Below are 6820 nucleotides of genomic sequence, written 5' to 3' on the forward strand. Positions count from 1 at the left end.
ACCTGTGATATATGGATGTGCCTTCCTGATGGACACCTTTTTCCCGCTGGCTCTCCCTAAATCAGGTTTATTCTGTTCAGTTACCTTAAATCCTTTGAGGCAGCATACAAAGTCTGAGTTTAAATACTGAGGGATACCTTCCTAAAGGATAGCTCTTATTCTCAGCTGAGTCTCTGATCAAGTTCACCTTCTATGTCATGTTAGAGTCCATTTCTGAGTGTCTAGGCAGAATCCCAAAGGATCCACCCCTGGAAATGCAAATAATGCCTAAGGAAACATCTGGCTCACTCCAGAACATTTCTTCTTATTGTGGTGGTTGTTTGTTATAATTATACTGTCATATTCTAATTTGCTGTCTGTTGATGATGATACCTCCAGATGCTATTTAATCAATATTATTGTTTTTGAGTGTCTTTACTATTATCTCTATTTCCATCCCAAATGTATATTATAAAAATAGACAGCTCTAACTGGGCTCTCCAAATTTCTGAGCTCACTTTGCAGGGAGGGAAGTGATACTTGTTCCTGAATTTATTCCCACCTCCATCCCAGTTCTTTCCCTCTTCCTCTCTCTGCACATGTGAAATTTTTGTGGGGCATCTTAGAATTCAAGAATTGGGATGGCCAGGCAACTGTAGAAAACTAGTTATGGGACTTCTGGAATGGAAAAGATTTGAGTGGAACCTCACTTTCTGATGTAAATGGCTATCGGGAGCAATCAAAGGGCCTGGCTTTCTATTTTAAGTTAGTAATTGTTCTCACTTCTTATTAAATTTGTATAAGGCCAGATTCTTGTCCCCCAGAGAGTTGTCAGCTTTCTCACCTGGGTAGGGTAAACATAGGGAGAGGTGAAGAAAAAGAAAGAGGAAGAAGGCTTAAGGAAGAGGGGTAAAAGGGAAGCAGAAGAAAAAAGAGAGGGACAGAGGGGAATGAAAGAAGAAAGGAATAGGGAAGGAGGAGATGAGGAAAATATCTAGGGGAAAGAGATAAGACAATGACACTTGAGGGAGAGAATAAAGAAGGAGGGAAGATGAGGTAGAGAAGAGAAAGAAGGGAAAAAGAGAGAAGTAGGAGGGAAAGAAGGGGGAAATAAGAAAGAAGAGGTAAGGGAGAACTAAGGAAGAAAAAGAAGGGGAGAGAAGGAAAAGAGGGAAAGAGAGAAAAGAGAGGAGGGAAAAAAGAGGAATTCAAAGAAGTTAGATACACAGACCCATATCTATCATTAAACCAAAGGGACACAAAAAAGTCATCAATAAATTGATTTATTGTCTCTAGGTCTGTCCATCTACTGAACTATTCATTTATTTTATCTTAGAGTTTTCTAAGCACCTCAGACAACCTGTTAATAGGTAGTTTGAGAAAAAATAGTTTACTTCCTCTCTTCCCACTTCCAGAGAAATGGATGCCCTTGATCCATAGCACAGCTGCACAAATTCCTTTCTTTCTTTTTCCCCTCCCTGGTTCTCCACCCAAAACTGGCCCTAGAAAAAAGGGAACCAAAGAGAGGGATCTCCAGCTTCTTTACAAATCCTCCCTACCCACACATTTTGGATGAAGGGCTAAAATTTGAGTCGTTGGACTCTTGCCATCTGTTACCTGACTCCCAGTAGTCTGCTAACCCTGTGGATATCAGAAGATGCAACTACCAGCTAGCCCAACTGCTCCCCTTACCCAACACATGAAAAAGGAGAAGCATATGGGCTATAATGCCTTTCTTCCCTAGGAGACGGTTTCCTTGTGGTTGGGGGAGGTGTGGAGAGGAAGAAGAGGTAAAATTAGCATCAGGATTTAATGTTCCCAGAAGAGAGTGGAAGCTGAGAATGACTTGCTCCCAGGTAAGGTAAAGGCTTTTCCTCACTATTTCAAGTGACCTGGCAGGAAAGGACTGTCCCAAGGCTATGTCCTTTAGTCAATGATGTTGCCCCCTGACTTTCTATATCCAGGAGACTGACATATTTGGAAGCATTTAAACTTATTTTTTCCTATTTTATTTCTTTTTTTTTTAAGGGTAAAGAGAAAGGAAGAACCTTCAGTCTTAACAGATTTTGATTCTCAGTCAATCCAGAACTCCTTTGTGTTTATAAGGCTCTTTTTTGGAATAGGTGATCTCAGTGGCCCACACAGGGGAAGTCTGAACACTGGCCTCAGGGCTCCACCTCCCAACACTGGTCCCAGTTCAGGAGGTGAGTGAGGAGTAAATGAGAGCTCACCCAGCTCTCCGACTTTTGTCCTAAAGAGCTGCGCTTGCCTCCCCCTGGCTTGAAAGGTCTCCTGGGAGAACATAGAGAGAAGGTAAGGTTGAAGTTCAGGCAGGGGTACTGTGAAGCTTAAATGAGATAATGGATATAAAACTTTTCAAACCTTAAGGCACATCAGTGGTCATCATCATCATCATCATTGTATAGTGATCAGGTCTCCAGTCTGGTGATGACTTTTTTCCATACAACTTCTACTGCACTCTTGATAGTCTCAAGCAATGCTGGGGTAAGCTGGTAAATGTCTAACAAGCAGGTTCACTGAAAGAAAAGTATGTGCACCCACTTTTAAGTTCAATCAGTATTATTAACACATTCTTAAGTCTAAACAATTAACAAAACAATAAATCAAGCCCTGATTTTTGATGTTGATTTCTGAGGGATAAATGCTCGAACTGAAAATTTAACAATGGGCTCTTGCCAGCTGGTTGAAGCTGGTTCTAGCTTACACTGGAGTACCAGTTTCTTCAACTCTTTATATTCCAGGCCTACATGAATGTTCCAGAGTTCATGTTGTCTTTTCCCCTGCCTTCAATGAGCTTAGGCTAATTGATATTTTTATTCTTAAAGATTTCATTAGCCAATAACCCATTCTAAAGGTCCGCCAAACCTTACTACCAGGTTTGTTTGTTTTTTCTTAAATTTGAACTTCAATTCCTCCAGGCACCTACAAAAGGAATTCCTCTCTCCTTTGGGCTTTCCAATTTGTTGGATTTAACTCAAAAAACATTTGCTTAAGTCCTCTGTTGGAAGGCATTGTTTTAGGTCCTGGAGAGACAATGATGAAAAGAAGAGAGGGGACAATGAATGATCTCATCCCTAATCTCAAGGAGTTTGAAATTGGAGGAGAGGGAGATGGATGAAACTAGAATAGAAATTACTATAGTACAATTTAGAAAATTACTAAATGCATGGGATTCATAGAACTTAGAGCTGGGTATGTTAGAGCTCATCTCTCAGGCTCTCATTTTGCAGATGGGGACACTGAATCCCAGAGACCAGGTGAAACAATTAGTAAGGAGAAAAGCCAAGATTGGAATTGCAGCCCTCTAGGTTCCAAATCCAATGCTTGAGAAGTTCAAGTGGAAAGGGATAAGTCCCAAATGGCGATGATGATTGCTGTAGTGGTGGTAGTGATGGTTCAGTTTCTGTTATCTGTAAATGGAGGATCTCTTTCAGTTCCAAATCCTATAATCAGAGAAGTCACATGGAAGTCTCATCTTGGATACATCTTGAAGGATAGTTAAGATGGAAATGGGAAGATTGGAGTGGTCATCTTCTAGACTTTGGGGAACCATCTCAGCAAAGGGTATGAGGGCAGAATGAGATTAGGGTAGGCCAATTTGGCTAGAACACCAAATCTTATAAGTTTGAAATTAATAATAATAACTAGCATTCAAATGGGTCCTACTGTGTGCAAAGAGCTATGCTTAATTATCTCATTTTCTCCTTGTGACAACCTTCGGAGATAGATGCTATTATACCATTTTTTACAGTTAAGGAAACTAAGGCAAAGATAGTTTAAGTCACATGATGAAGATCAAACAGCTAGTTATGTAGACTGGATTTGAACTCAATTCTTCCTGACTCCAGGTCCAGTACTCTAGCCACTGAATCACCTAGCTGCCCCCCAAAAATGTATAGTTGTATAAAGTGATTTCAAGAGGAAACAAAGGAACAAAAAAGATTTAAGTGCCTCCTATATGTCAACTAAGCACTTTATAAATAATGTCATTTGATCTTCATAACAAAACTGGGAGGTGAGTGCTATTATTATGCCCATTTTATATCTGAGGGATCCAAAGTAGATGGTATAGTGTGTGTGTGTGTGTGTGTGTGTGTGTGTGTGTGTGTGTGTACAAGAAATGTAGGTCAGAGCCAAATCATGAGGAGCTTGAATTGTCAGGCCTTGGGAATCACACAGTGTGAGAATTAGAAGGAAATATGGATTATTCATTCAGTCCAGTTCCTTTAATTGAAAGAGGAGAAAACTGAGGCCCATAAAACTTTAGTGACTTGATCATTAAGTGTCTTGAGCCCTCTTTCAGAAAGGACATGATGCTGGCAAATGAAACTGGAGGGACCTTATCATGGTGAGCAATAGTTAGGAATATCAAGGGAAGACTCATAGTCCAAGACTGTATCAGCAGTCCACTAGTGAGAAAAGATGTTGAGGAACTTCACTTCCAGAATTTTTTGAGAGCATTCTGAAAACGTCTTTCCCTTCTGCTCCTTGACTCCTCTCACTCCTTCATTTCTTCTTGCTGGGGAGATGACCTAAGGGTCCAAAGAATAATTCCCTCAAGACTTGGGTGAGAGAAGGAACTGAAACCCCAACCAGATCAAAGGCAAGGGCCACATGTTTGGTGACTATCAAGGGCTTTCCTCTCCCAAGGGAGGTTGCATCAGTGAGAGAAATTACTTTTATGGAAAGTCAGCAGTAATTAAGTCTTGGAAAACACCAGCCCTGTGCTCACTAAACTAATCAAATTGCCATTCAGAGCTGTCAGAGTGGGCTGAGTTGGGTGATCAAGGTCCAGTAATTGATGATGGCCAGGGAGCTGCAGCTCAGCTGGAGTTTGGCACACACACACACACACACACACACACACACACACACACACACACACACACACACACCATTCCTCCCCTCTCCTTCCTGACCCTACCTCAGGGCATGTCTTATCCCCTGGATAGGCTGCAGGCTGGCTTTCAACCACCACTTAGGCCATTAAGATAACCACCTCTGAGTAGGGAGTAGGGGGTAGGGGTTAGTTGGTGTTGTGAGCATAGAACCCTACCCTCTTCTGTAGAAGGTAAGCAGAAGAGGGAAGAAAGACAGAACAGAAGGAACAAAATGTTGTGGGTTGTGGATCTTTTCTGAATATAACTCAGACTGGGAGGCCTAATCAGTGTCTATCCATAACAAATGAAACACAGAATCAGATGATATGCCAGTGATTTTATCTCTGAATCAGAGCTGAGAGAGGAGCCCATTTTAAACATTAAAACTGTATAAATATGAGCTGTTGACTTTTTAAAAAAACATAACATTTTCTTGAAATACCGGAAAAAACACTTTGCAAACCTTAAATGTCACTATAAATGTTAGCAATTATGATTATTTGAACTAAATCATCTGATTAATTTATTTCAGAGCTTCCTTTCCCTTTTTATCTAGTTTCCTGGTGATCGTATCCTGGGGAAAGAGTGATAGCTCCAACCCAATACAGATATATCTCTGAAGGTCCAATTTGTGCTCCATCAATTTGGCAGAAGAATAAATTACAATTGTCTAGAGTACAGAGTATGTTTCTGTGTAGGTATGATGGTAGGTGCTTGTGTTACTATTTCAATATATATATATGTATGTGTACTTAACAAGAGAGAAGGGGTAAGAAAAATATTTCTGTTTTTAGTTTGGGGGACGGTATGAGAAGATCTGAAGGGCTAAACTTTCACAGAACAAGAAAATAATTTGATGTTTTGAAGAACCTTGGCCTAGAAATATATAATTACCTCTACCTTTGTTGCCCCTTTGCTAAAAAAAATAGAGTATCAGCTTCCTTTTTTGTTTCCTAGGAGCATAATAGGAATGGATTTGATTTCCCTTAATTCCCTCTCAGGACAGTAGCAAGAGATTCTTAGATGAGAAAAGTTCATCATTAGAATGATAGATGGTTTGATGATACATTCATGAAATGTATCATCAGTGAGTTATTCTCCTGATAAATTACAGTGACTAATATTAGCTACCTACCTCATCACCTGGGCAAATCACATGTTGGATTGATTGTTAATGGTGGTGGCATTTTCAACTTAATATATTATTCAGGGAACAGAAGGAAGTTGGCCCAGTCCCTTGAGAATGCACAAAATGAATCATTTGAGGTATATATCAAAAGAATGTGTTATTAAGTAAAGATTCTATAAAGCTACAAAGTACAGACCACCACTTACTTCTGCTCCCTAAATCAGTGGGCTACCTTTGAAATTAGTCAAAACCTAATAAAGAAGGTGAGGGAGGTGAAGTTAGACTTCCCCTTTCCTTGGGATGATAAAGTCCCAGGGCACTTTATTCAAATGACAACCACAAGTCTTTTGTCTTCATTGGAGACAAAAGTATGAAAAGGGAAGCTTTGTTTGTAACATCAGCCAGAGACAACTAATTTGAGCATGATTGAGTGACTGTGATCGTATGCCAGAGATCAGCATACTAGGAACCTGTCACTATTTTTCTTCTACAGCTCAGCTCAGCTCCAGGATTTGACTGTGAAAAATCATAATTGATCATTTATATTTCTTCTCATTGGCTCCCTGGCCCTTCCCCTGAAGCAAGTTGAATTGTGCTGTGCCTTAGGCACTGAGAATTTCTCAAATGAAATAGATTGTTTAACTTTGGTCAAGTAGAGATAGTTCAAAATAGGTAACTTAGAAGAGGAGACAGAGCAAGGGTTGTACATTCATCAATGCATAGCTTAGATATGTTCCGTGTTTCCCCGATAATAAGACCTATCTCGAAAATAAGCCCTCCCCTTACTGTGTAAGATTCCTCTAAAATAAGC

The sequence above is a fragment of the Petaurus breviceps genome, unplaced genomic scaffold (genome assembly GCF_028583685.1).
Source record: "Petaurus breviceps papuanus isolate PSGF00001 unplaced genomic scaffold, PetGlider_PUasm1.0 582, whole genome shotgun sequence".
Classification (NCBI taxonomy): Eukaryota; Metazoa; Chordata; class Mammalia; order Diprotodontia; family Petauridae; genus Petaurus; species Petaurus breviceps.